This window comes from Phragmites australis, chromosome 24, assembly GCF_958298935.1.
Source record: "Phragmites australis chromosome 24, lpPhrAust1.1, whole genome shotgun sequence".
Classification (NCBI taxonomy): domain Eukaryota; kingdom Viridiplantae; phylum Streptophyta; class Magnoliopsida; order Poales; family Poaceae; genus Phragmites; species Phragmites australis.
Genome location: NC_084944.1, coordinates 7,324,812 through 7,331,781, shown reverse-complemented (window position 1 = coordinate 7,331,781; position 6,970 = coordinate 7,324,812). Strand labels below are relative to the sequence as shown.

Sequence of the window (6,970 nt, the reverse complement as noted above, 5' to 3'; positions counted from 1 at the left end):
CTTCTCGCTTCTCTGAAAAATTGTGCTTTTGGTTTTTCTGAAAAGCTGCTTTTGGATTTTAGCTGTTGGATTTTATAATAATTTTTTTGGCTTCTCAGCACACTACTTCTTAGAAAAAACTACTCTCAGCTAGTTTCTCAGCTTTTAGTTCATTTCCTCAGAAGCATACTTGCTTCTGACTTCTCCAGAAACCACTTTTTCAGCAAACCAGCTTCTGGTCTTCTGATAAAAGAAGAAGTCAGAAGTAGCTTGAAACAAATAGGCCCTTAGGGTCTGTTTGTTTGAGCTTCTGCTTTTGAGCTTTTCTGAAAAGCTATGCTTTTGGCTTGTCTGAAAAGCTGCTTTTGTAAATAGTCTGTTGGCTTCTACAATAAATTCTTGGCTTCTCAGTACATAGCTTCTCAGAAAAGCGTCTCTCAGCGAGCTTGTCAGCTTCAGTTTATTTTCCCATTTATTCTGACTTCTGACTTCTGCTTTTGGTTACAGCAGAAGCAGAATAAAAAATAAGAAATAAACAGGACCTTAGTCTAAAAATACTCTCTCTAGAAATGGGAGGCTAGAGCATTTTCTCTCTACTAAAATAGCACTAAAGTGGTTTATGTTAAGAAAATTAGTAGTTGGAAATGAGGAAGTTGATGTGTTCCAAGCCTGTTTGGAAGAGGACGACCACTTTACAGAGGGGAAATAGGATCTCGCTCGTCTAAATGGCACCCTACCAAATTTTCTTGAAACCCGGCTCTTTGTGTACATTAACTTTCCCGTTGTGAACAGTAACTATAAGCTAAAAAAGGACGAAAAAATGTGTTGATTTTTCTACCTACTCTATAATTCATAAACAACCCATTTTGACTAGATGCAGCTAAAAATCTTGTGCAGAATTCAAAATAAAATTCTTCAAAATGTGCTATTTTTGCAACTTATACCAATTTTTAAGTCCTCACAAAAATTCCAAAAATCTGAAAAAATTTACTAATATTTCTCTAATATGATTTAATAATTTATAAAATTACCTCCCACCCTAGATTTATTTAGTACTAATAAATAGACATTACAAAGTAAGTCATTTTTCACCTTATAATCTAGGCTGGGAGGTAATTTTATAAATTATTAAATCTCATTAGAGGAATATTAGTGAATGTTACCAGATTTTTGGGAATTTCTATGAGGACCTAAAAATTTCTAGAAGTTGAAAAAAGTAGCACCTTTTGAAGAATTTTAGTTTGAATTATACACAATATTTTTAGGTGAATCCAGTTAAAATGAGTTGCTTATAAATTATAAAGCAGGTACAAAAATCGACATATTTTTTGTGTCTTTTTTTAGATTATGGTACTGTTTACAATGGAAAAGTTACTGTACACAATGGAAATCGGGTACCAATAGTGTTTGTGTGGCAAATGAGCCAGAAAATTTGTTAGGGTGGTATTTGGGCGAGCGCCATCGGATAGGATGGCAAAAAAGCTATTGCCCCCTTTACAGATCTTCAAAATTTAGTTCAAGATCAAAATATAATATGAGGGTTTGGATCACAACTCCCTTCTTCTAAACCAACCACCATCCGTAGGAATTTCAAAGAAATATTAGTCAATACAAAGCTCGATTCATTATCCCAAATGGCCGTGTACAAAATTTTCTGAAAGAATTTGATTCTCTAAAATTATCAAAACTCCTACAGTGCAAATACGGCCTAAATATCCTAAACAAATGTCTAAGTAGTCGCAGAATTTGGTATCTGTACATGTACGTAGGTAGCATAGGCCCGGCCTACACATCCTAGGCTGGAGCTATCGCTTTGTTCTCATGATTGCCGCGGATGGGCTCCACAAGGTCGCCGGCGGCCAGGCCGGTAAGTCCTTTTTTGGCCAGTAAGCGGGTAGTGTGGCATCCTAGTTTTGGATTCGATTGCCTGTCGCCCTCCGTCTGATTCATTTGCCGGCGCCGCGCGGCTACTTGGGTGGAAATGGACTGTAGAAAATTCGAATTACTCGATATTCGTATCTGTTAAAATACAAATATGAATATTCGTATTCGTATTTATTTCTGAAATGGATACTAAAATGGATATATCCGAATTCGTTTTCGAGATTCGGATTCAAATGTGGATATCCGAATTCGAGATATATCCGATTCGTATCTGTATCTACCAACCAGGGAACCAAATTTTGCTAAAGTTTTAGAAATTTCAGATATGAACGAAATTCCAACCCAATCAAATTGGAACAAATTTCAGTCAAATTTTATCAAATTTCAGTTAAATTTGATCAAAAATTTAAATTTCCAACATGAATTTTGAACAAAATTTCTAAAATTCCAGCCCAATCAAATTAGAACAAATTTCAGTCAAATTTTATTAAATTTCAGTCAAATTTTTTCAAAAATTTAAATTTTCAACCTGAATTTCGAAGATCGAGTAGATATCCGAATGCGGATTCGTATTCGAACTATCCAATTCGTATTCGTATTCGAGAATATCCGGATCCGTATTCACATTCGGATTAAAATATGATAAATTATACTATCCGAATTCGATTCCATACGTATTCAATCCGTTTCCACCCCTATGCAGGAGAATCGGCGAGAGAAGCGGCCGAGCGTTCGCCAGGCGGACAGCAACTGCCGATCGATACGAGACCACTTGAGATGCGAAGACGGTGAAACTCGAAATTCCAGAGAGGTTTTTGAAGTTTTCCAATAAAAAAAACTGAAAACGATATTTAAAAACAACAAGAATAATAATAATAAAATTATATGAAAATGATAAGAAAAACGATTTAAATCACTTTCGATCGTTTTTAAATTTTTCTGTTTTAGACTGGTAATTTTTAACAGTAATTATTAAAAAAAATTAGCCATGACCTATCAGTCTAGGCATCTCGAGGCTTCGGCAGCCGCCATAGCCAAAGTGACGAATCCAAACCTCATGGTGTGACACTCAACTACGGCTACTGAGACGCGGTAGTGAGACAGTTTAGCTGTAATGCTCCGATTTGCGAGCTCGAGTCTTGACTTGTCAAAGGAGTTCTTATGTGCGTCCGGGAAACGCGAGAGGCCGCGTCAGAAGAGGAGGTTGGGTATTCGTACGTGTTCTTCCCTCCATGCTTGGTGTGACACTGATATGTTGCTAGAGTGTAGTGTGATTTTGTGACATTGATCTGTTGCGCTTCAGATACGTAATGATCATGTCTTCAAAACTATTTGAGCTTGCTGTGGATGGATCCATGGAGTGAGTAGCGTACTACAAATTTTTTTTCCAGTGCTTTGCTTCAATGGATTCCTGTTCTGCTTCAATGGCCTTCAGCTTAAAGCGAAACATCCACAAGTGCCAACATCGATCCAATTCTGGTACATTCAAACTTTCCTGTGCTTTAATTGGCCTGTGCGCTTATGTTGTGTTTTGTATACGTATATATTCTTTTAAGTTTGAATTATCGATTCCGATCAATTCTGGTATGTTTTTATTCTAATAACACCGTGAGAATTGTTTTTGCTCCCACTACGCATGCCTGTTCTACAGAGTGGACTGATACTTGTATAGTGTCACATGGTTTATATCCAATCTCGCTCTCATTTGGTCGCAGTGCATTGTGTTATCGTGAGATGGTGACGGTGTGAGTTGATACTTGTTGACGAGCATGCTCAGATTTGGTATTCTTATTGTATTGATGCTGTGCTGAGCTGATTCTTGTAGTTATCAGTGTTTTTCTATCAGTCTGAATACTTCATCGCTGCCCGCCGATAATGGTGATAGAATCCATTATTGAATTTTCATCGGCTGATAAATTTGAATTTCTGAATGAATTTTTAGTGAAATTTGGAAAAATCCCCAAGATTGACCAAAAATTATCCAAACTATATACCCTCAACCGGTAAGATTAGTTCATCGGAGCTCTCCAATAACTGCTGATATTATCGGCAAATAGAAATAGCACTGGTAGCTATGAAGTTAGGGAATCCCTCTCCACGACCTTTCAACACCGCGGTAATCTTCCCAGCTGTGGGCCTGAATCTTGCAAACCCATCCTAGCTTGCCAGTGCACCTGCGCGACCTCGATCGGCGTCGGCGGCCGAGGACAGTCCGCGCGCTCAGCTCCGTCCATGAATGAGATGGCGCGGTGGGCACCGGCCGCCCGGGAAGTGGATGCGACTGCGGCCTACCCGGCTCTCGCGAGCACCTCACGCCCCTCGTCTGCGGCCATTGGATAGCTGATGCTTTCGATGTAGCTACGCTAATCCCGCTCACTTGCGAAAACGCGCATCTCCGGTCGAAAAAGGTAAAGAAAAGGCACCAACTGATGACCTGAGCCTAAAAGCATCAGTCAGGCCTTCGGGGGATAAAAAAATGGCCCCGGTGGGGCACGAACCCGCGACCTTCGGCTCATAAGACCAACGCTCTACGGGACCGTTTCATGCTACGGCAGCAATAAAAAGTTAATTACTGATTATGCAGGCCAGCTAAAGGACTCTCTACTTCTCCAGAGATGCAAAGCTAAACCTGCAACAAATCTAGTATCAACCCAGATATTAGGAGCCTCGAACCCAAGTATCCAACGAACCGACAAGCGCCAAACAGCAGATGAACTAGAAAAACAACCACCACCAGGTATGAACAGACATCGGTTTACTTGATACGGTACTCGTAAATGTCAAGGTCAACTACATGGAGGACTACAGGTGGTAGCTTATTTATGTACTTAAAGAGTCGCCTAATGTTCTCCCTAGTCAAGGTATCCATATCCACAACATCGCTGTCGTCGGTGTACATCCACAGGCTGCTCGGCTTCACCTTCTGGAGGCAGGCCCGGCAGAACGGGCAGGATTTGGATTTAGCGTTCCTGCAATGAGAGTGAACTTTGTTATAGCACACAATTAGAGCAACGGTTACAATAGATTACAAAGTTTGATATGAAGGATATGATAGAATAGGCAGGATGAGAAAGGACAGAGTTGTTATGCTTGCTGACAAGCACGCAGTGATCCACTGAAAATTAAATGTTGACATAATCTTTTAAAAAAAAATGTTGGCATAAAGAAACTGAAGCCTATCATGAGTCGACTAAAAAGATGACCTAAAGAGCATAACTGTCAGAGCATAACAAATTATGTGAATGCGGCCGCTTTGGGTCTACATCTCAAGGTAAACAGAAAGCTTGAACCCAAAGTATCAACAAGAACCACATATCTAGGTTTGGTTGCCTTGATGGGACTCATGCAACCAAATTAAGAAGGATCATCGTGGTACTGAATTACCAACTCGGGAACGGGGTGCAAATTCAAAGAAAGCTTCCTACACTTCTGAGTTCTGAGCAGTAAGCACAAAAATGTCATTTTTTGGCTGAAATTTGCTTGGATGGACAGCTTGCACCATGATTTTTTGAATTTTATTGAGAGGCCAGCAACCTGAAGAGACCTATCTGACACTTATGGGTAAGAAGCTTCCAACTAAATTTGCGTCCTGCAGAACTGCACTTCTTAAGGAAGTGGAGTTCACTAAAACCACATATACATGGTTCCCAATCTAAACAACATTCAGCTAACTAGTAATTTACCTCCTGAGCTCATTAGAATTTAGAACTAAACTCGCTAGGTATACACTAACATGACAAAAAAATTGTGCAAATGCAGTAACTACAAAAAAACAATAATTGCTATAATGTTGCCACAATTTTTTTTAAAAATAAAGTTTTATTAACTCTCATCGTTACATCAAACTAATATAACCGCACAAAAGTTTACTCCTTATCTCTGTATAACTATAATGCACACAGCCTCTATATAGCCAATGAGGGGGAGGAAGGGGATCAAAAGAGCTCATACCAATCCTCGAAGAACCGCATGCACAGCGTGTGGGCACAGTCAGGCAGCACGATCTTGCGGTTCACCTCGAGGGAGATCCCGCACTCGAGCTCTCTCTCCGAGTCCACCTCCGAAAGCGTCTCCTTCCTCCTGAATTTCTTCAAGCAGAGTCTCATCTGCTTCTACTCGTCGAGGTCAGTGATCCCGCTCGGGAGCTGCAGCAGCGACGCGAATATGACCCCTGCATGTCGCGGCGCGCAATGCCATCAGAATTGGACGTATCAACAAGCAAGTATCCATGGTACTCTCGCGTTGGCCGAGTACTCGGGTTAAGGGGGAATAATTAACGTAGAACTCCCTGATGCTGGCCTCTCGGTCCCAATGCGGAAGCGCCGTCGAGCCGTCCGTGTACACCTGCATCACCAGGAAACAGCGATTCAATAACCAGCTGAGAAGAGCCCCACCAATCGAGCATGGCGTGCGAGTTTACGGCATGGAGGTTTGTACAAGACAAGACCTTGTAGAGCATGATCTTGAGGAGGCCGAGCTTCCCGGCGAGCTTGCAGTCGGCCCACTGGACGAGGAAATTAAATGCGAGACGGCGCTGTAAGCCATCCGCATCTGGATCACCGAACCGTCGTAGTCCCTCAGGAACTCCGACGCCCTGCAAGCGCGCGCGGACGAGCAAGCGATTCAGCGACAGAACGGTAAAGCTCCCGCAAGGGGGAAAAAGAAAAATATTCGACCTTTAACACTACCAAGCAAGCAAGCAACGGGTGATTCTTGGACTCACAGCTCATTGTAGTGCTCGATGTCGGCCCCAAGGGCCTTGACTGAGTCCTGGAACCTCCGCATCGGCCCCTGCTCTTCCCACCGCTGGCGGACCCTCCGCCCGTCGCCCGCCTAAACCTTGGAACGCCTCGCGAGCCGCGAACCAGACGGGAGAACCCCTGCCTAAAACCTCGCCGCGCTCCTCCTCCGCGCCTCGGCGATAGGCCGGGATTGGACCGTCACCGGATCGCCCCTGTTCCCTCGCGCGCCCGTCTTGGATGGATTCCTTTCCTTTTCCTCGCGCGCTCGCTTCTTCTAGGCGAGTCCAACTCCAACCCGAGCCCCACTCCGCTCCCCGTTTTCGTTGCCCCTCGCGGGGGGCGAGGCCGAGGCGAGGCGAGGCCGA

At 42.8% G+C, this 6,970-nt stretch overlaps 1 pseudogene; it reads right to left on the bottom strand.

Moving 5' to 3' along the window:
* Positions 1–4,601: 4,601 nt before the first annotated feature.
* LOC133907481 (E3 ubiquitin-protein ligase AIRP2-like) lies at positions 4,602–6,970 on the bottom strand (annotated as a pseudogene).